This window comes from Myotis davidii, unplaced genomic scaffold, assembly GCF_000327345.1.
Source record: "Myotis davidii unplaced genomic scaffold, ASM32734v1 scaffold1290, whole genome shotgun sequence".
Taxonomy (NCBI): domain Eukaryota; kingdom Metazoa; phylum Chordata; class Mammalia; order Chiroptera; family Vespertilionidae; genus Myotis; species Myotis davidii.
In genome coordinates, this window is record NW_006282186.1 from 574,597 (window position 1) to 598,951 (window position 24,355).

Here is a 24,355-nt window from a genome sequence, read left to right on the forward strand (position 1 = left end):
GGGGCGGTGTCTAGCCCACGACCTGGTCATGGGCCTTGGCTGGGAATCAAACTGTGACCTCCTGGTGCTCAGCCACTAAGCCACGCCTATCGGGCATCAATTTAAGAATTTCATTCATTGTTCATTCTGTCTGTATCCTGTTGTATTTGAACCATGGCTATAATTTATTTCTGTACTCTGTATAAATTTTGTATTTAAAGCCTTAGGAATTGATAAAAATTGCCTAGGGCTCAAGAAGGATTTGACATAGTTAGCTGTGTTGAATCTTTCCTCCAGTCCTTACATATTTGGTTTATTGGGTTTACTTTAGAATCTCCACACCCTGCACACTGCATCCTTGTGCCTCTGGCCCACTCCGTCCTGCTCAGGTGGCTGCAGCTGGTGCATTATTCTTCTAGCATAAGGAAGCCTCATCTTTCTTTACTGATAGGGAAGGAAGTTTAGTGTAAGAACATTCTATCCATACTGAAGCTTATCTAATCAATATACCAAAATAGGTTTATTCTAGTGAATTTGATGGAAGTTTTTCTCTGTATGAAATGGCCTTAAAGATTTATGAGTTTTTTAATGCTTTCTGACACATATCCTGACATCATAGCAGGTGGTTTAGCCCTCCACACACCTCTGCTACCTATAAAGTAGCCGAACCTTAGAAGTTCAGATTACAGATTGCTCACTGTTTTTGTATTTTTAATGAGGTGAAATTCTCAGTGAATTTGATTATTTTTGGCTGATTACTCTTTTGTGCTCAACTCAAATGACATGATTTGCATTTTCACTTCCAGTTTATTCTTAAATAAGAATGAAAGAATAAATTACTGTTTTAGCATATAATAAGAATGTTCTTCAAATTATAAATATAACTAGAGGCCTGGTGCACGAATTTGTGCACTGGTGGGGTACTTCGGCCTGGCCTATAAGGATCGGGCTGAAACTGGCTCTCTGACGTCCCCCGATGAGTCCTGGATTGCGAGAGGGGGGTTCTCAGGTGACGCGCCCTAAAATCGGGCTCTCTCTTTTCTGGTTCTGGGTGAGTCACCTGAGAACCGCTGCTGCTAAGTCACTACAGCTCAGCAGCTCCTGCGTTGAGTGTCTGCCCCCTGGTGGTCAGTGTGCGTCATAGCTACAGGTCAGAGTGTTTGCCCCCATTGGTCATTGCGCATCATAGCTACCAGCCAGTTGGCCGGTCGTGCAGGCTTTTATATATATAGATGTTGAATCATCATCTTATGTGCTCTAAGGTAACTTACTGTTTCAAAAAAAAACAAAACCCTAATAAAGTTTATGATGTCAAAAATGACCAATTTTGCAAATCCACATTTGCAGACATTCAGTTTCATCTGTAGTTGCCCACGTTTCATTAAGGTGGACCCGTTAAGGTCTGTTCCAAAACGTTAGAACGTCATGTTCCTTCTCATTACTGTGAACTTATTTTAGAAATTATTCTGCGTGAGACAGAGTATTTTGTCTTTGTCAGTGTTAGAATCCAGTACTGGGGGAAAAGTCCCCCCCACCCCCCCACGAAAAAATACATTCAGAGGGCTCATTTCATGGTTTCTTGGTATGACAACTCAAAAACAGAATAGTGCTTTTAATCAGCCACAGGGGAAATCCTTCCCCTGGCCCCTCATTTCTGCTTTCAGTCACTCAACAGATTCTTAAACTCATCCTGGGGATTCCCACATGTGCTAAAAGAAGCCGCCGGTAAAGTTTTCATGTATGTGAAGAACGTCGCGTGGTGTTAGTGCTGCACACGTCTGACAGCCCCGTTCTGAGGGCCGTTCCGTGTCCTGTTAGTTTTGACATTACTCATTCTTTTTTCTAAGTGTGCATGTGCGAGGTTGGGAAAGGCTGAGCATGGTGGAACGAAGTATAAAAAAATCAATTTGTTCTCAGGTCGGTTAAAGGCCTATTGAGCATCAGCCCTCTGGCTGTTTCCTGGCTCTTTTTTCTGCAGTGAGCATCAGGGTGCCCTCCCGGGGAGCTGCAGGCCCCGTGCTGCACGCGTGGAGTCAGGCATGATTTCACTGCCCAGACCTGGCAGGGGTGCCTCCCCGCAGCCACAGTTCATTCGGTTTCTTGAAGTGATCTTTAAAAAGGCGATAAAGGTTGAGCCGTGTTGGGGGAAATATCCTGGGATGAAGAGCCATGGCCTGTCGTGTGGCAGTACCCGTAGAATACTCGGAGAAAGGCCGTCAGAAACCACCTGTGTGGACCACCTGTGCCGGCCTGGACCTTCCTGAGCTGCTGGGAGAGGATCCATGGCTTCTGTGGGGACAAGGTTACATGTACATGTCTGTTTGCTCAGTCTCCCTGTCCCCCCAGGAACATGGGGGAAACCCCAGCAGCAAACCCCTGCCACCCACTCACTGTACGGCCCTGCAAGCGCACTTGCAAAGTTTAGTACCAAATGGAAGTCTTCTTAAGTGACCGGAAGGCTGGTAACTGGTAGAGAGAAAGCAGAGTCCCTGGGTGTCTGCCTGCCTGGCCTCCTTGCAGCGTGAAGCCAGGCGTCAGTGGGCGTGTTCCATAGGACCCATGGGATGGCGGGAAAGGGCAGGAGCCAGGCTGTGTTTCCCTCAGGCATCGAGAAGTCCTCCAACCCCCACCCACAGCCAACACACAAACAGAAAATAGTTTCTCTTGAATTTGCCTGGCTCTCGCAGGCCTTTACATCTAAAAAAGCACTTAATGTATTTTCATGAAAAACTGATTTTTTATGTTCTTATGCCAAGAAGATTCAGCGTTGTAAGGATGCTTTACAATTGTTGTCCTGCTTTTATTTCCCCCCTTTGAATTTTGCTTCTTCTCTAAAATACCCTGTATTTTTCCTCTGGTTGTAAAATTTCCAGAAATTTTACATTGAAACCACCGCCTGTTTGCCTGTCTGTGCTTTTCAGTAGACTCAGCCAGTCCTCGGGTCCCTGCTCTGTGCTGGTTGCAGGGGAGCGCCCCATGGGCTGCCTCATGGATCCCAGTCCAGCCCTGTCCTGAGGGAGGCTGTCTGCAGAACCAGACTGCATCCTAGGGATGGTTCCTGGGCTGCACAGGGATTATCTGTTTCAGTACTGTTTTTTTTTTTTTTCCAGCTTTGTCTCTCTTTCTAACACTATGATCCAGAAATCACAATCTTAATATCAAGCTATCTTACCTGTTTTTGATTTAGTCCAAACTCAGAGCATCTAGAAGTGGGGTTGACTCCTACCCTAAGTTAACATTAATTCTTTAAACAAACATTTGTTACATGCACATTTCTTAAAAATGTGTTTTCATTGACAAGAGAGAGAAGGGAGAAAGAGAGAGAGAAACATTGATGTGAGAAAGGCATTGATTGGTTGCCTCCCGTACACACCTCAGTCGCGGATGGAATTCACAATCTTGGTATGTGCCCGGGCCGGGAATTGAACCCACAACCTTTTGTTGCAGGGGACAGTGCTTCAGCCAACTGAGCCACCCAGCCAGGACCATTACGTGCTCATTTTGAGCCAGTCTCTGTGATGAGATGGGGGTACAGAGATAACAAGGCCAGTGCCGTCTTCAGTAAGCTTCCAGTCTCCTGAGATACAGGGCGTGCAGTGGGGGTGCCGCTCGGATCTCGAGGCAGCTGGGAGGGCCTGCAGCCTGACCTCAAGGCCAGTCGTTCCAGAGGAACTGACAGGGCCAACTTGAGGTTACGGTTTGTTAAAATTTCTCTAACAGTTTAGTTAAGAATATGTGTCAGTGTTTTAGTACAGTTTTTGCAGTGCAAGGAAGAGGCCCCTGGTGGATTCACTCTTGGTAGGGACGTGTTATAGGAGAAAAGAATGATTAAATCATCATTAAAAGTCTTTAGACTCTAACTTAGAGTTGGCAGTCAGCTGGGTGGATGGTAATGAGTTCTGAACAAGTCTGAATCTTCTTAAAGGTCATTAGAAAACTGCCTTAGAAAAAAACAACACATTTCATCTGGGATGCTGCTGGTTTCTTCCCACGAGGGTAGCATGAATCCGAAAGCAGGCAGCTGGCTTCTCTGCTCCAGACCAGGATCCGGCCAGTTTTCCTCTTACAGGTTCAGGGTCACAGTGGAGTACAGTGAAGTTGCCAGGTGTCCGTGGGGGCAGGTCTTCATAACCTCAGCCGACAGAGTTTGGAGATTTTATCCTGAGGGCACTGGGACCCGCCCAGGGGGCGTTTCAAAGCTCAGCCCTCAGCATGGGCCCTGCACTAGCTGCAGTGAGTTTGGAGCCGCAGGGGAAGAGGGTGGCAGAATAGTGTCATTGTCCCGGGAAAAGGGGTGCGGGCTCTGAGAGCAGCCTGTCTCTTCCTCTGCCTCCAGTCTTCCCTCCCCCTCCCTCGTGGGACCTGGAGTGGAGTGTTATAATTTAGATGATGACTGTTCTTACCACAGTAAAAGAGAGATTAAGTTCTTAAGAGGATGATGAAAAGAAGGTAGAGGAAGCAGCCACGCTGAGAGAGCTCCGAGAAAGGAGTCAGGGCCCTTGGTGGGGGGAGAGGGAGGCGGGCTCTGCCTCCGCCCTGGGCCCAGGTGCGCCCCCCTCCATCTCCTGCTGGTTCCATTTGCATCCTGAGGTCCCAGAGGCAGTTTCAGAAAGCAGGTGCTGCAAGGTCCCTTCCTGTCGGCTCAGAACCTGCTCCAAGCCACCTCCTCCCCATCCTGCTCCTCTGAGCAGGCCCAGGACCAGCCCAGGTTCGAAGGAGCGGAGAAACAGATTTCACCTTGTGATGGGAGGACAGTCCCTGTCTCATTGCAAAGGAGTGTGGACAAAGGGAGGCATTTAAAAAACACACAAGCAGTTTTAGAACCGTGGAATCACCCGACTCCAGCCTTGGCCTTGAGGCTGTTGTCCGTGGTTCCTGCTCTAATTTACTGCTAATTACATACGATTCTGCCCTTCTTCAGGAATCTGCCCGGCTGAATCCACTGCAGCCTCCGTCAGTGCCTGTGCGGTGGTTAAAACGGACCCTTCAGGGGGGCCCTTCCCCCACGTTGCACACCTGTTGGCATGTGGTGACCTGTGCTGCTTTCCCTGTCCCGGTTACGGGTTCGGGGGCAGAGGTGTAACCAGGTTGCAAGAAGCGTGAGGAAGCCTGACCTCAGGGTGGGTCTGCAGAGGCTTGGGAGGTCACGTCCTTCAGTTCGCCTTCCGTGTCCCTGTGGTCTCAGCGTTCCAGCGTCTTCTCTGTTCTCTTTTATTGTAACGTGTAATCACTGTCATGCCAACATACTGCCCTAAAAACAACACTCCACGATGACCTGACACAGATTATACGGACATATTTGAGAATATGCATTTCTCTCCTGTGCTCGGTGTGAAGAGATCATTGTCTTCAACTTTTATTCCAGTTAGAAACCTACATTCCAAATGAATAATTACTCTCGTTTTGCTTTTCTAATATCATGTAGGTTGCAAACATATCTGCCTCTAAGAACTCAGGAGGACTTACTTGTGGGAGCAAAGGAAGGTAGTGAGTCATACCTGCAGGCTTGGCAATGAGAGTTCATTTGAGCCTCCTCATCCAGGCAGGAGGTTTCCTAGGCAACCATTTATGCAGTATTAAAAGATGAGGAACTAAGAGGTATGTACGTGGATGTTTTAATCCCTTGTCAGATTGAGATCTCAGTGTTCTTTTTTCATTTAAAATAAGTAAATAAAAAGCTTAACACTTAATTGTAGAAAACCGCTATTAATTACGACGTGTGTGTTGTGCTTTATCCTTACCTTCTGAATACTTTCTCTGATGGGAATGTTCCTGTGCATTAATGCTGGCTCATTTGGGAAAGCAGGAAAGAAGTTACTGCTCCAAGTGATTTTGTTTGGCTGCGAAGTTATTTGGAAAAGCAGGTCATCTTTTCGGGAGCCGACATGAGTTTGTCCTCATCAGTGGACATCCCAAGATGTGGAGAAGTTTATTAACCATTTGTTTGTTCTCTCAGTGCTCAAGTTTATACTTACCTGTCCCAGTGCTTCAGTCATTGTCTTCTATCTTAGACTACTGACACATACATACTGCCTGGTAGGCCGGCCAGCCGGCCATGAGTAGGAATGAGGGACTCTTTCCGCCAAGTAGACACAGCCAGGATTTGCTGAAGGTTTTCGGCAAACTTTTCCCTCCCATCCTTTTTATATGGGCTCTGCTTGGGTGTCAGCAAGGACATGCCATCCATTTCCATCCTGTGAAACAAACACTCCCAGACTTTGTGTAACATGGACTCCCCTGAAATTCTACTGTAGCGAGGAAGGTGGCTTTTTTTCATGCACCAGGGAAAGAAGAAAGTCCTACTAGTTCTCGGACAGAAATAATCTGAAAAGAACCAGAATATTAAAATACTAGCAGTGCTGCTTTTACAGAGAGTTATGTAATGACCCTAGGTCAGGTGATGGGAAGAAATGTGAAACACAAGATGAAATATGGAAAACAGCCAGCTCCCTGCTCTGAGCCCCTGGGGGCTTTAGAAACATTTGGGGCTTGTGGCCCCAGTTATTGGAATTTTCTTTTGAGCGCCCCCATTGATCCCTTCTACCGCCAACAACTCTGAGACTCTCCTTCGGACCTGCGGCAGATTAAGTGGGTGACTTTGCCGTTCAGTGTTGTCCCCCTCCGTGCGCTCCCCTCCCCCGCCACTCCCGGATCTGAGGGAGAAATGATGGGAGCAAATCCTGTTCTGGAGCCAAGGCCCTGGATGCTGTCTTCTGTAGCCAAAGTGAAAAGTGTTTGATTCTTAGACTCGGTGTATGTCAGTGCGCTTAATTCTAAAGGAGGCCATTTTGACACCGACAGCTTAGTGATATTGATGGTGCAGTTCTACCCTTAATTCTAACTTGTTTCATTTAATTACATATTTGAAATGCCAGGCTATAATTTATGAACGGTCATAAGTTATTTTTAAACAAGATGGATTACAAACAGGGTAATACTTTGGTTTTATCACTTTATTTTTGGTAATTCTTAACCCAGGATATCCCCCCCCCCCCCCCCCCCCCCCACACACACATTGATATTTAGAGAGAGTGGAAGAGAGGTGGGAGAGAGAGAAAAAAACAACAACAACATCGATATGAGAGAGGGACATTGATCGGTTGCCTCCTGCACAGGCCCCCATCAGGACAGGGATCCATCCTGCAACCCAGGTACATTCCCTTGACCCAGAATTGAACCTGAGACCCTTTGTGAGGGCCACCGATCTAACCACTGAGATCAGTGGCCAGGGTGACTTAACATTTTTTTTTAAATATATTTTATTGATTTTACGGAGAGGAAGGGAGAAGGAGAGTTAGAAACACCGATGAGAGAGAAACATCGATCAGCTGCCTCCTGCACGCCCCCTACTGGGGATGTGCCTGCAACCAAGGTACATGCCCTTGACCGGAATCGAACCTGGGACCCTTGAATCCGCAGGCCGACGTTCTATCCACTGAGCCAAACCGGTTAGGGCTACTTATCATTTTTAATACCTACACTTTCGTGAGATAAAAAATGATTTGTTAATGGACTTGTGATGTGCTCATTCACTGAGTTTCTCCCATTTGCCAGTCACTGTACAAGGCATTGGGGATACAGAGATTAAGATCTTGTCTCTGTTGTAAAGGTGCTGACAAGTCCAAAAGGAGAGACAGTCAAATAAATATTGTCATGAGAATAGAAAAAACTTGTGTAATACTTCCCATACATGCCAGGCACTGTTCTAAGTGCCTTCTAGACATTAATTTTAACTTGTGAATTGATACAAAAGCCCTGTAGGTTGCTACTATTATTTTCTCTATTTTCCATATGAATAACTTTAGGCCCAGGGAAGCTAAGTGCTTGTCTAAGATCATAAAGCTTGTTTTGGTTGACAAGCAGATGTATTAAGTGCATTAACAGCTGTTCAGGGAGTAATACTCTGGCAGAATGGGGAGCATCCATCTGGGAAAATGGGGACTAGAAGGGTGGCTATCAATGCCCTTTTCCCAAAGGAGACAATACCTGAGCGAGTCTATTCAGAGTAGAAGAGCCATAAAGTACTTATTTAGCAACACAAAATGCTGCGTCATAAGGGGATTCATTGGTTGAATCGGTGACAAAATATTGGGCGACGGGGAGAGTAAAAAATATACCAGATCCCTGAGTCTTTAATATAAAGGACAAGAAATAGATTCCCGTTTAAAGTCAAACCTTTGGTTCCAGTTGGTGTAAAGTGTGATAGAAACTTGGCACTTAAAGATTCTAACAGAAATGATTAAGTTACTTATGCTCTGCAAGCATGTGGGTAAACCGTGACCCCTTTTAAAGGTATTAAGGTGAGTTTCCCAATCACTGAAGATTTTATCTTTGGAAACCCGTAGCAATCTGTAGAAATAATCTAGTATTTATTTTGTTTAAATGGAGGGGAAAGATTTATTTACATTGTTCAGATTAAAAATTGGCAGGAACCTATCAGGTAGGTTAGCTTTGTCATTACAGAGTTACAAAATTACTCAGAAGTTATAATTGGTGGTGCCCAACTTCCACAACCCTGTTACAAGGAAGGTGCTCTTTCCAGAATCAGCCATGCCCTTAACCATCCTTTGCCCCTGTGCGACCCTTACCTGCCGGCTTTCTCATTACTCCCACTGCCCACTGACACCTGTTCTCCACCTGACCCACTTCATTGGATGAGCCACTTACTTCCCTGACTTTGTGAGTTTTGGGCTTCTCATCCCCTATGACCTTCTCCCCAGCTTCCCACTCCCTAGACCTTGTCTACTCACCGCTCAGATCAGTCAGGCAGAAACTGCCTGTTTGATCTCACCCACCTGCCCGTCCTCCTCATCCCTCAGAGTTACACCCCACCTCTCCTTTGATTTCACCACGACGGCTAGTCTGCTGACTCCTGTGTGCTGTACCTACCCATCCGTTCTTTCCTGTCTTCATATCCTTCCAACTTAGACGCCATGGACCAGATTTTAAATCACTCTTTTGCCAAAGTCGTACACATCCTGACCAGGTTGTCCCTTTTCTTGCACCTGGGCTGCTGAGCAGAGTTGGAGAAAATCATACACCAGAGCAAATTGGTACCTATTTGCATAAGTACGGGGACTGCCAGCACTGGGCAGTAGTTGCACCATGGTACTTGGATTGCTGTCATTCCGATTGTTCATAGTGACCGTTGCTAAGCTAATTCACTCTTCAGATGTATGATGCTCTCCTCCCCCTTCCTCTTGTCAGATGGATTCCTGCTACAGGGCTCCATCCCACCTGCCGCCGAGCCTCCTCTGTCCCCTGGCAACCACCCGATGACCTCCTGGTTTTTCTTTCTTCGCACTGCCTGAGTCATCTTTGCTGGTTTCACCTGTCAAACTGACTTTCGTCAAAAGGCAAGTACTGATGTCTGCTCTCTCTTTAAGTGCAGTGAAACGTGTTTTTTTTTTTGTGCTTCTGTCTTTTGCCTGCTGCTGGAGGAAAGCTGGAGTTTATTGCAGGGTGGCACGGCCCCCGGCTCTCCCGTGCTGTGCGTGGGCGTGCACGGGCCTCCCTCTGTGTCTTAGCTGGATGCTATGCCAACCCGTGCTCAGCAACCATGTTCCTTGCTGCTGAGTCGTTTTGCACTCTGCAGAAATAGTCCCTAGAGGGAAAGGTTTGATTGGCATCTTTCAGATTAGAAGTGGGCAGGAATTTCCCAGATAGATCGGTTTTATTATTACTGTGTTCTAAAGTGGTGTCTTCGGTGGGGCTCACCGGTGCCTTTGCGGATTCTGGGTTCCCTCCTGCCAAGTAAGCCTCAGATGTGCTCAGTTCCATGCCTCCGTGTTCTCACTCTGCGATGCTGGTGGCGGCTTGCTGCCCACTGTCCTGTTGTCCTTGTAAATGCCACCCCCGCCCCCACACACACACCTGCTGCCGTGTGAAGCTCTGTATTCCTTTCAGGTTTTTCTCCTCTTCTCTCCTTTTGCCACATCTCTTCGGTTGGCTTTCACATAAAAACATGGATAGTTAGTAGACACTATTCACTGATTTATTAACTCTTCCTATCCAGAGCTGGACACTTGGGGATGCCGATTGTGAGAACAACACCCTTCCGGTGATCATAAGAAACATCAAATGGTTATAGTAATTCCAACCCATTATCATACGTACTATTCAAGTCCATACCGAGCATTTCATATACGTAATTTTATATAATCTTTTAAAAATCCTGTAAGATTGTTGATTGTATCCAATACAACAGGGGAGGAAATGGAGGCTCTGAGACGGGAAGGCATTTGCTCAGTCTCTTAAACAGCAGGCACACAGTGGGACCACAGTCTCCGTGTGGGCTGCAGAGCTCATGAGCTTCACTGCTGTGAACAGTTTTTCTGCTCCCCCACATCTTTCAGAGGGCGGGCCACAAATAACAGAACTCAAGACAAATAATGGACTATCACATGGACTATTAACCTCAGTGAGGAGTTGGAGAATAACTAGGTAAAAGTTACGTGATGGGGTGTTTTTATTCCTCCATTGGTGTCAGTGTGATTGCTGGAAGGCGGTACCTTTCTTCTGCCTGAAAATGATCCTGCCTTCATTCCGTTTATAGTGCAGTTGTTTGCACCGTGAGTCTCCTGTGTGACATATTCTCACCAAGTGACTGTATTTGCTCCTCTGTTACCTTCTTAAGAGCCAACTTCAGGTTTACACCTTAAAATGCTTCACCGTGGGTTTGACATTTTAAGTGCCTTGCATCTGAAAGAGGACGATGGGAACTACTTTCTAGATCACTGGGAGTAGTAGTTTAACTTTAATGGCCCGGTTAGGTTATACCTGTCACCGTTAGCTGGGGCCCGCACCTCCGCTTTTCCCCGAGGATCAGGAGCTGCGCAGGCCCGCTGGCCTGGCCCTGCCTTGTGGCCCGGCTTGCGTTCTGTTCGGAGAGCTCTGTTTCCCGTGCTCTGCTCATAAGGGTTCCTACCCTCTCCCACTTGGGCTCCTTTTGTATTTATTGTTTTATTCTAGACAGAAAATTCACAGATTATTTTGAGAGACTATTTTGAGAACTATTTATTCAGTAAATATTTATTAAGCTTTCCTCCCAGCCAGGCACCATTCTGCCGGCTGAGGATAGGGCAGGGCACAACACCGCCTCTCTGCCATGTCGAGCGTTCGGAGCAGGAGGCACCCAGTCAACGTGACCCGGCACCGGATGATAGGAATCGCTGTGAAGAAAAGTACAGCCAAGGAAAGGGATAGGGAGAGATGGGAAGGGAAGGGCTTGTGGCTGTTTCGGCTAAGTCATCAGGTCTTTCTGAGCAAGTGAACTCGTGCTGCCAGGACAGAAATACCATAGGCTGGGAGGCTTAACAACAACAGGCATTTGTTTCTCACAGTCCTGGAGGCTGGAGGTTGAGATCGGTGCCAGCACGGGCGGGTCCTTGGTGAGCGCCTCTTCCAGGTTTCAGGTGGCCGCCCTCTTGTGTCCTCATGCGGAGGAGAGAGACCATCTGTCTCATGTCTCTTCATAAGGGCACTAATCCCAGTAACGGGGGCTCCATGCTCATGACCTAATTGCCCCCAGAAGCTCCACCTCCAAATTCACCGGGTGTTAGGGCTTTCCTATCTCCTGGGAGAACACCAGCATGCAGTCCGCAGCACCCAGTGCAGTGCAGAGATTCCCGCCACGGGGAATTGCAATGCGGAGGCCCGGAGGCCCTGAGCTGAGCCTGTGCTCCGCACGTCCGAGGAACAGCTCTGTGGCCCCCGCGTTGTTGCCGGAGCAGATGGGCAGTGGAGGAGAGAGCATTTGGAAGTGAAGTTGGAGGAGGAGCTCAGGGTCCCTGGAAGGCCCTAAACTGACAGCCAGTTTAGATTTGATTCCCGGGGCATGGGGAGCCTTTCTGAGCAGGGGAAAGTTGAGTCAGGAGTTTCAATTTTAGATAGATACTTTGGATGCTGGGGGAGGGGGCCGAGGTGGCAGTGTGGTGTGGTCTAGCTGAGGGGAGGGGTTGGTGGCTGAGACCTGGTTGGTTGGTAGCAGTAGGGGTTGGAGGAGGTGGTTAGACTGGGGACTTTGACAGTAGAGTTGGTACAGTTTGCTAATAGATCATTTGTGGAGTATGAACGAAAGAAGAGCCAAGGATAATTCCGTGATTTTTAGACTGAGCAACTAGGTGAAGGAAGGTGCCATTTCCTGAGATGGGGGAAGAGCAGGATGAGTGGCGTCAGTAGGGGAAGATGTTGGTAGGTGTTCCATGAAATGGATTTTATAGTCAAACTAGTGATCCAGTGCACGGATTCGTGCACATTGAAAGGAAATTAATTAGAAGGTGGCCTGAGGGGCAGACTGGGTGAGATGGGCTGGACACCCCCTAGAGCCAACCTCCCATGGTTCCTCCCCAGCATCTGTGGAGTGAGCGGGGTCCCTCTGGCAGGTGGGCTCCCTTGGCCTGGCCTGCGGAGATTGGGCGGAAACCGGCCTTCTGACATCCCCCCGGGATCCCAGAGTGCGAGAGGGCACTCTGCAAAGTTGCTGTCGTACAGGGCGTGGAATGCAAATACAAGTGTGCAAAAAAAAATTGGGTGGACCGGCTCTCTGACATTCCCCGGGATCCCAGAGTGCGAGAGGGCACTCTGCAAAGTTGCTGTCGTACAGGGCGTGGAATGCAAATACAAGTGTGCAGTAAACCAGATTCTGGGCTGACAGTGCCCCAGCAACAACATAACCCACGGCCAAAGGTGGAATCATGAGGGCTCCCTCCTCTCTGGTTTCGGGGTGTGTCACCCAAGAACCACTGCTGCCAAGTCACTTCATCTAGGCAGCTCTTGTGTTGAATGTCTGCCCCCTAGTGTTCAGTGAACATCATAGTGACCGGTTGGATGGTCAGACACTTAGCACATTAGCCTTTTATATAGAGAGATCATATATATAGATGTGTTTTGGAGACATGGTTCTAGAGCAGCCGTGGGCAAACTACGGCCCGTTTGAAATGAAAAAAACTAAAAAAAAAAAAAGACCGTACCCTTTTATGTAATGATGTTTACTTTGAATTTATATTAGTTCACACAAACACTCCATCCATGCTTTTGTTCTGGCCCTCCGGTCCAGTTTAAGAACCCATTGTGGCCCTTAAGTCAAAAAGTTTGCCCACCCCTGGTCTAGAGCATGGTCTGGACTGCTGGAGTAGACGTGAGCGGATATGGGGAGAGGGTTACAGAAAACCATTTTCCTTCATCCCTCTGTTTTTATCATCTATAAAGAAAACTCTGCATCCATTAAGCAGTCACTTTCAGTTTCACCCTCCTCCAAACCTGGCAAGCACCTTAACCTTTTTATGGGGTACAAGAAAGCAGCTTTGATTGTGAGTGAATTTTCACCTTAAGAGGTAAAAATACTATCAGTATTCCCATCAAGGGCTCCTGTATGATGGGGTAATACATTAGAAACGTCAGCTAATTAATTTAGTCCAACCAGTTGTCAGTTTAGTCAAACAATTGGTCTGTCATTTCACTTGACAGCACTCATAATGATCGGACTGGTTCAAATAGAGTCAACCACAGTGGCTGGGTAAAGCCAGAGGCATCAAGGATGCATTCAGTTTCCCGAGGAATTTTCTCGCCGCTGTGGACAAGGAACATGGCAGTTCCCCACAGTGCTGTAGGCCAGTAGAGTGTCCAGGAAGGGAGCCCTCACCAGAATTCAACATGCTGGCACCTTGATCTTGGATGTACAGCTCCAGAACTGTAAGGAATGCATTTCTGTTGTTTAAGTCACATTAATGATGAGAGAGAATCATTGATCGGCTGCCTCCTGCACACCCCCTACTGGGAACTGAGCCTGCAGTCCAGCCATGCGCCCTTAACTGGAATCAAACCCGGGACCCTTCAGTCTATAGGCCGACGCTGTATCCACTGAGCCAAACCATCCAGGGCACAACTTTCCTTTTTATTTATTTGTTTGATGAGTGATCCATGCCTATTATACAAAACTAAATGATGAAATCGAAGCAATATAGTGGTGCATACAATTTAAGTAAAAATGTATCTTCTTCCCTCTAATTGTAACCCCTCTGAGGTAGCTGTTTTAACAATTTGAGATTTGTTCTTCTAGACCTGTCCCATCTAATAAGGTAGCCATTTGCTGCTTGTGGTGATTTAACTTTAAACTAATTGAAATTACATTGGAATACATATTCAGTGCCTCAGTCAGATGCGCCCTTTCAAGGCGCAGTAGCCGTATGTGACTAGCTGCTATCCTGCTGGACAGTGTAGACCCAGAGCATGTCCATCACTGCAGCGCGGGCTGCTGCACAGCACTGTTTTAGATGGATCCTGTTCATATCCAAACATACATATGCATGTGCACACATGTATGTGCGGTTGCCATAATATTGTATATACTCTTCCGCAGTTTGTTTTTTCATCTAACAGAGTCACTGCTAATTTAGTGTGATCCACAGGCAACATCATGCCAGGAAAAATTTTAAACAGAGTGCCTAATCAAACGGAGTTTTAGTAAATTAAAACTATTTTAATTTCAGATTTTAGAGGTAATGGCAATATATCTTTAATGCTTGTTCCAACTTGAAGCAGATTATTTTTGGAAATAGTCCACTCAGCCTTGGGTATGTTAAGAAAGAAGATTCAGAGACCTTGAGCTTGATTTACTGCGCTGACCGTACATACTCTGACACATATTTTGATTGTTTCTGTATTTTATAACAGGGCTTTTAATTTTTTTTCCTCTCTACCCATCATTCAGTAGGCCAGCACTAGTAGCCACCAGCACATGTGGTTATTTAAATTACAATTAAGTTAAGTTAAAAACTCAGTTCCTCAGTTGTATTGGCCAGTTCCAGGTGCTCATTAGCCACAGGTGGGGGCGGGGGGCGGGTGTGCGGTGGGGCAGCGTGGCTGTGGGCGTTGCCGTTCGAAGAGGGCTCCCTTGCCCAGCACATTCTCACTGAACGCAGGGCGTTTTCCACAGGCGAGGTGAGGGTGGGGGCTCAGTGGAGGAGCACGTGCCGGAATTCCTGGGAGTGGGTGGAGAGCTGCTCCTTCATGCCCTCCCCACTCCAGGTCCTGATCCTTCCCTTGGAAGATGCATGTCATATGTTGAGGATTAATGTTCCTCAGGAAGTTAATCCCGGGAAAGAAAAATGGCTCCGATAGCTTTTCAAGGATAGAATGTTACTTGAAGTGATAATTGGTGCGCACGTACCTGTCTATAACAGCAGATGTTACTGCTCAGTGTGGAATAGGAAGTGTTCAGTAACATAAGTTACAATGAGTGCTGACAGAAAATTAAAATGACAAAATAATGGAATATTGGAAATGCATCTTTTTGTGCAAAACAGGATGTATTTATGTTAGTACATAATCTGCACGAATTTACAAGAAACAGTAGGAGTCGTTCTGTGTGGAAGGGAATAGTGTGAGAGGGAGATATGGGTAGAACAGAGAATGACCTTTTCACTGAACAGCCTTTTCTTTATGTACCTTGTAACTATGTGCTTGTATTACTTAGTAAAAAAATCGATCAATAAAATAATGAAGGGAAAAATAAAACACATCCTTAAAATGTGTGCAGGATGCAGAATAGCTTGTTTAGAAGGTAAAGGTCGCTTGGGACAGAAATAATTATCCAGTTGAATAAGAGCCCAGGGCTGGCAGAGGTGTCATGTGACCACCAGCTGACTCCTCAGCGGGCCGCCTGGTGCGCCAGGAAGGAGGTAAGCACACCATTTCTTACGGGCTTGTTATTTTGCAGCCATTAAAGCTATTTAAAACCGTTTTATATGTATAATTTAATACACTTAGAAGAAAAATATTCCTAGTATGGATTTTTTTTTCTTTTTTTTATTGTTTTTTTTTTTTGAAAATTTTTTCCCAATGCAAACTTACCACAGCTCGGGAAATGCTGATTTAAACTCTAGGACAGGGGTGGGGAACGTCTGGCCCATGGGCCATATAAGACCCACAGAATCATGCGATCTGGCCCCACCAAGACATGAGGGGTGAGTTAATTATATGTTTGAGCAAATAATAGCGGGTTAATTTTTAAGTTGATCATTTTGTATGGCCTGCAAATGATGTTATAAATAGCCCTTGGCAGATAAAATGTTCCCCACTCCTGCTCTAGGGGATAATTAGCCCAGAAAGATGAGGTTGAAAAGAAATTGTTCTAGATCTGGGGCACCCTGCTTCAGTTCGTCTTTCGAAAAGACTAATACTGGTGTTAATTGAGCTTAATTTGAGTGGCGATGCACCACAGCTCGCTCAGCACATACTGCCCACATGTGAGTCTCATGGGCACCGAGTATGGACTTCATAGCCCACACTGTCGCTTCTCCTCCCCATCCTTGCCTTACAGTGACCAAGAGGTGGGGAGGCCCAGCAGTGTGGGCACTGGGCTGTGGGGACAGAGCTGCTTTCTCGCACCATCAGATCTTTGTATTTCAGCTTCCAGGAGACCACGACCTCAGAAATGGAATGCCTATGCAGGAAGAGTGAAGCCTTCCTTAGTTTTTGAAAACAGAACCCGTGATTCCACAAATTTTTTTTTTCTCCTATGAAAGCAAGTTGCTAGGATCTGTACTTTTTCAGGAAAGAAAACTAAGGGGAGAAACTATGTCCTAAACCAGTGATGGTGAACCTATGACTCATTTTTTTGGTTGATTTTTCTTTGTTAAATGGCATTTAAATTTATAAAATAAATACCAAAAATATAAATCTTTGTTTTACTATGGTTGCAAATATAAAAAAATTTCTATATGTGACATGGCACCAGAGTTAAGTTAGGGTTTTTCAAAATGCTGACACGCCGAGCTCAAAAGGCTCACCATCACTGTCCTAAACTGTGTATACTACAAAGGAAATCTTTTTTGTTGTGGGCATTTAAGGCAGCACTTTGCAAAGGCAAGGGTAATTTTTAAAAAATGTTTTTATTGACTTAAGAGAGAGAGGAAGGGAAGAATCATAGATTGGCTGCCTCCTGCTGCATGCCCCCTACTGGGGATCAAACCCGCAACCAGGCATGGCCCTGACCGGGAATCAAACCCTGACCTCCTTCATAGGTCGATGCTCAACCACTGAGCCATACCGGCCAGGCAAGGGTAATTTTGAAAATATTTAACCCGTGCAACAGAGAAACCCAGACCTTGGGAATGGATGACAGCCTTAAATACTGCTGTGGTGGCCCCTTTCCCATTTTGCTCTCTGGAATGTGGATGCCACCCTCTTGGACCATGAAGTTGAGGACCCTCGTGGTAGAGCAACAAAACTGATGGAAGTGACACTCACCTTCCCTGGCTTTTTCCTGAGAAAGAAAGAAACTTCTCCTGTTGAAGCCACTGGTACTTGGGGCTTCCTGTCACTCTCAGCCAAAACTAGTTCTCACTAATAGGTCCCTAATCTACTAGGCAAATTCAGTTTCATCTTATTTCCAACTCTCACCATCCTGTGAGCGAGGTATTCCTGTTCTAATTTAGTGGATTAGGAGACTGAGGTTAAATACAAGTTAAGTGCTAACTCGCCCAAATACACCCAGTAGAGCCAGCGTTGGAACCCATGTCTGATTTTTGTGAGTGCACATGGCAAAGCTCCGTTCTTGCATTAGTCAGTCACACGGAGCATAAAGAAGGCATGTGCCACATGGTTTTGAAACATTCATGCTTTGGCAGAGTCCCAATTTTGTGGATTTTTAAAAAAGACGTTGGGTTTTTCAGAGAAATTCATTTGTGGCTTTTTGAAAGTGACAAACATGTTAACTGCTTTTCAGTCAATAATATTTATCAGAAAACCCTTTTTTTTTTAATTCAAAGAAACCTGTGTTGTTCCTCTAATTTCCAGTATTTGCATGTCATTTCCTAATTGGGACATTTCTGTGAAGAAAAGAATAGTTCAAGGAGAGGTTTTGTAGTTCATTTTCTTCAGTTACATCTACATTAGAGAAAATTTGGGATTTTTTTGTTTTTTTTTAGAATTCTTCTTACTGTGCAACAAATTCAGAATATTTCCCATATTCATTATTTGATACTGTAGGAATTAGGATGGTGGTGGAACGCGGGTCATAAGTTACTTGGATTGTCATTGGAGGACAACCTCTGCAGCCAGCATTTCTTCAATATTTAGACATGGAACCTGATGTAGCTGCTGATGCCCTGCTGCTCTGGGCCTGGGGGGTGGGCAGGCTGGCAGCTATTGCCTGGGGACAGGTGAGGCCCAGCAGGGCTGGGGAGGCTGGCAAACTGGGTCCAGTGCGAAGCACTACTTGGCAGCAGAACCTGCAGAAGACACAGGGATCCTGACCTGCGGCCGGGGTTCCTGTTGCTGCCCTGGGTGATGCTTTTCCAATTCATTCCTTTTTGTCATCTTAGAGTAGACATTTTATTGTCTGAGCGTCTCCCTGGGGACACTGGGTCTGTAGGAGTTTGCTGTATAAAAAAGGATTCTATGGCAAATAAGTTTGGAAAGTCCTGGGTTCTAATCCTTTTTCTGGAAACTTACAGGGCACACTTAGCCTTTTAAGTCTCAGGTATTAAGAAACTTGTTTAACTTCATTTAGCACAGGTCCTGAAACTTAACTTGAAGATGGAAATTCTGTCTTTTAAAATTTAACCTTCTGTGGAACTACTTCATGATTCTGTGTACAAGCAGTTCACGATGAAATGGTCTTGGAAGTTACTCTCTGTGTAGGTTGAGTTCCTAAGAGAATTCAGGCTTTGAATCTCATGTTAATGTGGGACTTTCTCGGTGTCCTGTGTGCTCTTATTTGCCGGGCCACATTCTCTAAAGGTCAGTCCCTCTTTGCTCGTGTACGTCTCAGAGAAGCAACACGTCAGTGCTGGAAAGGCCCTTTGAGGTCAGCTAATCCTGCCTCATCATTTGCTGGTTGGAGAAATGGAGATTGAGAAAGGTCAAGTCACTTGCCAAAGGCCAAACAGCTAATAAGCCCAGGTGCCAGGGCCACACCACAGTCTCTTAGTCAGTGTGCTTCTAGGCGGTTCTTAGTAGGCATTCATTGAGTTTGTTCCTTATGTTCAAGATTTTTTGTGATCTCTTCAGATGGGGTTGGGACAGGAGCAAAAGAATTGATAATTGATTTTCTGTGAAGGTTTGGGGGAGGCAAAATGAGCCCAAAGAGGAGTACCTGAGGGGACATCAATGGTGCTCAATACGGGGAGTGCTGCCCAGGAAGCCAAGAGCCCAGGTCAGGAATGTTCTGAAAAGTCCTGTTATTTGTGTGGCTAACAATGACTTAAAATAAGCTCTTCCTAAGAGAATGCAGAAATCGAGGTATTTCCAGGTGGCTCCTAAGCAGTGAATAAATTAACAAATCAACAGACTGTATTGTAGGTCTTGCCTTTCTATATAGGGTGGCACCTGCCTAGTGCTCATTCGCTGTCAGAAGTAACCTTTGTCTGTTTTTTTTTTTTTAATGGAGTTAAGGATTCGGAAAGAATGATTCTGGGCATGTTTTACAAGACCCAAGGGGTTGACACCATCAAAGTCCAGATTATTTTAATTTAGACTTTCTCTCTTTGGTGGTGAAGTAAGACCACCAGTGAACTACCTTGTTCATTGATGCTGTATGAGATGGGGTCCTTTTACTGTGTGAGGTTCTTTTTCTGTTTCATTTATTAAGTGGCAGAATATCACCTGTCATAAATGTTTGTGAAGTTAATACCTTGAGTATTTTTTTCTTATGTTTTTATAAAACACTGTTTTTATAAAATAATATAGCCTTATAATGGAGCAACGCTACTTATGTGTTATAACCAAAGCCTTCTCTTAGTGTCCCGGTTGGTGGTGCTACATTCAAGTTAAAGCTGTACATTTGACCTAAGAATGTCAGGTTACTACGTTTTCTTCTGACAGCCAGGAAGCAGAAGGGCAAATATAAAGTTGTAGTATTGCCCTGTCTCTATTGAATATGTCAAGAAAATTTCTAGAATGCCAAACTGTGGCAACTTTCCAAAGTCTCTAGTCTCTGTAGCAGCCTATGTAAAGAGTTAAAAAAAAAAAAAAGATTTGTCTTAGGAAGATAGGGATAGTAGCAATCAATGTCTATTGAAATTCTGAGAATAAGTTTAAATTAAACCAAACGTGCAGAAGATGACAGAGTAAGTCTTAATTTTAAGAGAAGGGAGTGTTTTCCCCTTACTATAGTAAATAGTAATGAACATTTATGATTATAAAATACATATATGAATTTGTGGTTTAAAGCAGTTAGGTTCACAGCCAAATTGAGAGACAGGTACAGAGATTTCTTACGTACCCTTGCCCCCCACCCCCACCACAGGTCTAGGCTCCCCCACTATCACATCCCCTACCAGTGTGGTCGATTTGTTACAGTTGGTGAGCCTGCATTGACACATCATAATCACCCAAAGTCTTAGTGTTGTACATCCTTAGGGTTTGGACAAATGAAAAATGCTGTGTAAGTGTCATTATGGTATCATATAGAGTATTTAACTGCCCTACAAATTCTCTGGGCTCTACCTGTTCATCACCCCTCCCCCCAAGTCCCCTCGCAACCTTGGCAACCACTGATCCCTTAACTGAATCCATAGTTTTCCAGAAGATCCATAGTTGCAATCATATGACATATAGCCTCGAAACTATTTCGAGTCAGATCATTTTCCTCTTATTTATGCTATAAGGGTATTGCATGAGAGCCCAGCATGTTGGAGGCTTTTTCTGAGGCAGAAAACTTACCTAATTTTTGTGAAGTACGAAGTTCTTGTGAGGATGCTACAGTTGGGAGAAAAGGTAATTTTTTGCATACCACTATTACTTTTGTTGAACCAGAGCCAGGGAGAGCTGAAGGCACAGCTGCTTTTCCTGTGTCTGGGATCCTCCTCCTTCTGGAATGCTCACCAGCTCCTTTAGGCAATTTCAAAACCTGGTTTACACAGCACCTGTTTGGTGAAACCTTACATGATTCTTTTCTGTACAGTCAGCCCTCGGCAGAGACGCAGCGATGGGCCAGCCGCGAGGCCCAGGGATGTGGGTTGGGGCAGGGGGCATCTGCTGCAGGCCTAGCGGTGGGATTGCTTGTCTGACAGGTTAGTTTTTGTCCTATGAATCATTAACGACCCAGAGAGATTTTTTTTTAACAGATTTCAAATTTAAGGAAAAATAAGCACAGTGCAGTATTTTCTTCTATTTGAACTAGGACGATTCTTCCGATGGAAGAGAGAAAGTTTATAAAAGATCATTTGGATTGAGTAGGCTTTACGACCCCCTACTTCATTGTTGGTCCCTAACTGCTCCTTCTGTCTTTGAATTGCTATAATTATTACAAAGTTATTTCTTAAACAGAATGGACATCTGCCTTATGGTGACTTTGGCCTGTGTTCCTGGTTGTATCCTCTTAATCCCTGTTGAGGGTGCAAGGCACGAAACCCCATTATGCATTCATGTTTTGTACATTCACAGTCTCCCTAACAAGCCTGGCAGGTTGGTGTCTGTCTGTCTGTCTGTCTGTCTGTCTCTCTCTTTTTTTCTTTTTTTGGTTAATCCTCATCTGAGGATATTTTTTTCCCCATTGATTCTGAGAGAGAGAGAGAGAGAGAGAGAGAGAGAGAGAGAGAGAGAGAGAGAGAGATATGGATGGATGTGAGAGAGACCCATCAATTGGTTACCTCCTGTATACACCTCGACCAGGGTGGGGAATCTGCAACACAGGTATATGCCCTTGACCTAGGATTGAACCCGTGACTCTTTGGTGCATGGGCCAATGTTCTAAACCACTGAGCTACACTGGCCAGGGCCAGCTCGGACTCCTTTACTTCCCTTTTATGATAAGGTGACTGAGATCCAGAGACTAAAGATTCTAAGTGTTTTTAGAAACAAAATGATTTGCCAAAGGTCACGATGTAAGTAATGGCTGACTCTGTCTACAGTAGCCCTTCAGCGTGAAAAGGGAACAGAATGACACTCCATAGAACAAAATCTAGGATCCTCACTGCTACTCAAAAAAAACCTCTTTAGCTCCCTACATCCAGCCTATGCCTTGAAATCGGATGGGTGGTAGGGCAGGAAGTGCCTACTTGTCTTGTGCACACCTGCTCCCTTTCTCCACTCACCTGGAGATGTCACCAGGCTCAGAGGGGGGTTTCTCATGGCAACTGGTTGATTGTAATCTGTCCCTTGGAGGCCTCTTGCTGAGTCTGTGAGTCATATAGACTCAATGAGTTTATATAGGGAAAGCAAATGATATTCAGACTCTGCAGATACATGCTCTGTGCATCGCACTGTAAAGACTCAATAAATATTTGTTGACTTTTAAAAAATATATATTTAATTGATTTTTTACAGAGAGGAAGGGAGAGGGACAGAGAGTTAGAAACATAGATCAGCTGCCTCCTGCACACTCCCTACTGGGTAGGTGCCCGCAACCAAGGTGCATGCCCTTGACCGGAATCGAACCTGGGACCTTTGAGTCCGCAGGCCGACGCTCCATCCACTGAGCCAAACCAGCTAGGGCTATTTGTTGACTCTTGAAGCATCAAGTTGTGGCCTTTGAATTGGGAGCTGGAGGTGCCATCCACACACCATGCACAAATGGGTCCTGAGGCTGGGCTGGTTGAGGCAGCACAGCTAAAGTGGCACCTAAGTGAGGGGAAGCATGAGACTTGCATGGAAAGTCTGTAAGGAGGAATCTCTGAAAGGTCGGGGGCTTCTGGGGGACCTTGCTGAAGGCGGCAGCCCCTGCCTTGACTTTTCCAAACAAGTCTGAGCCCCCGGGCGTTTTGCTGGAATCTTTATGTTCAGCCTTCAAAACGTCCTTGCTTAAAGGACGCATATGTTTTCTCAAGGCTGCTTACCCAGCTGATAGTATCTAATAGTTAATTTTAGTTTAAGCTGTTGTTACAGTAAAAGCCTAAGGAGGAAGGCAAGCGAGGCTACTTGGTGGCTATAGTCAAGTAGTCCCTTAGCCCTCTCTTTCACAGAAATATGTGTCAGAGTAATCATTCATCCTGTTCAGGGTCTGCCGGTCAGTCCCGTCACCTAAGGAACTTTCATCACAGGGGGAGGCAAAGCCGTGTGGTAAAAGCTGGGCTGAGTGTCAAGGGCAAAACTATAAGTGGAATAGAAACCAACAGGAATTGGGATTAAGAGTAGATTCCAACTCAAGAAGCTGTTCTGGGTGAGTGATGTAGGAGTGAGGTGGTATAGTAAGGTTTAGTCTGAGTAAATCCTACATCCAACCTCTCCACTCCCAGGCATATGGTCTAGAGAAACTTTGGAACATGAGCATAAACAGACAAGTTCAGGAAGACACCACCATTTAACTTTTATGGTTGCAGAGGTAAGTATAAAAATTTAGAAACATCACAGGATTGATGAACATCAAATTCAGAATAGTGGTTTGAGCTGAGACCATTTTTTTTTCTTTTTGAAGCATATAATCCTAAATTGTCCTTAGAGATGACACTGTCTAAATTTTATTCTTGGTTAATAAATGGTGTGTGTGTGCGTGTGCGTGTGTGTATTTAATGGCAAATGGAGTTGATAGAAAGTCAGGACTTTGGGAGAACATCAGGCTTTTCCCTTTGTAGAGGATGAGCTGAGAGGCAGGGGTGGAAATCCAGGTTGCCAGTGTTAGGACTGGGACTAAGAATCAGGTTTTTCTGATGGCTAGTTCAGTGCGCTACATCACACTTGTGTCCTCTCATAAAGAAGGATCTTTTCTGTAAATGTTTGTGACTGGAACCATGCCCTTCAACCTTTGAGACACCCTCCATTAGAACAATTGAAATGGCTCGGTGCATTAAGGCCTACTTTTCTGCAGCGTGGCAATTGCATAGATCACCAAGCCCCGGGTGTATTTTTCTTCTGTGAAAATAATATAACTTCTAGCCACATTTGAAAAAATTCCCAAGATGTTTTATAAGTGGGCCCCAGCATTACATGGATCATTTATTCCTGAAAAACCTTTGTAGGACAGGTTCCTAAAAGTCATCAGTAATTAAATAATCCCAATGGGAAAAATTTTAGTGATCCTGAGCCTTCAACCTGACATCCATTTGTACTAACACAGCACCACATTCACTTAGAAATGCGACATAATTGCTTCAAGGAGTGGCATAGTCACCGTAGCATGACCTAAGAAGACATTATGTTCTCTAGAGCACGGCTCTTCGTCCACTTTTTATTTTTTTAAATTTTTTTAGCTCTTTTGCAGCTATCCCACCACCAAGAGTTTTAAGACCATGATTATAAACAAAACATCATAATTAGGTAACAAAATGCAAACTTTAAATCTATTTAATGCGAAACAATCAAATAGTGTATAGACAGAATAAAGCAACGAAAACAATGTCTTTTTGTAGATTAAATGCCCAAGAGTATGAGTGTGGTAAACTAGCAAACCTCGGGTAGTGTGAAGTAAGAACTTCCGGGCACCCTCTCCAGCTCT

At 45.3% G+C, this 24,355-nt stretch overlaps 1 long non-coding RNA gene across 2 annotated transcripts in view; it reads left to right on the plus strand.

Annotated features, from left to right (window-relative positions):
• LOC102757841 overlaps positions 1-24,355 on the plus strand; it is a 189,949-nt gene that overhangs the window by 57,151 nt on the left and 108,443 nt on the right. Inside the window, exon 5 of one of the 2 annotated variants that reach the window (XR_001514736.1) lies at positions 9,187-9,336. The exons of the other annotated variant lie outside the window; for it this stretch is intronic. This is a non-coding gene — a long non-coding RNA (uncharacterized LOC102757841). Of the gene's footprint in view, positions 1-9,186; positions 9,337-24,355 lie in introns of those variants that run through there. 2 annotated transcript variants of the gene reach the window in all.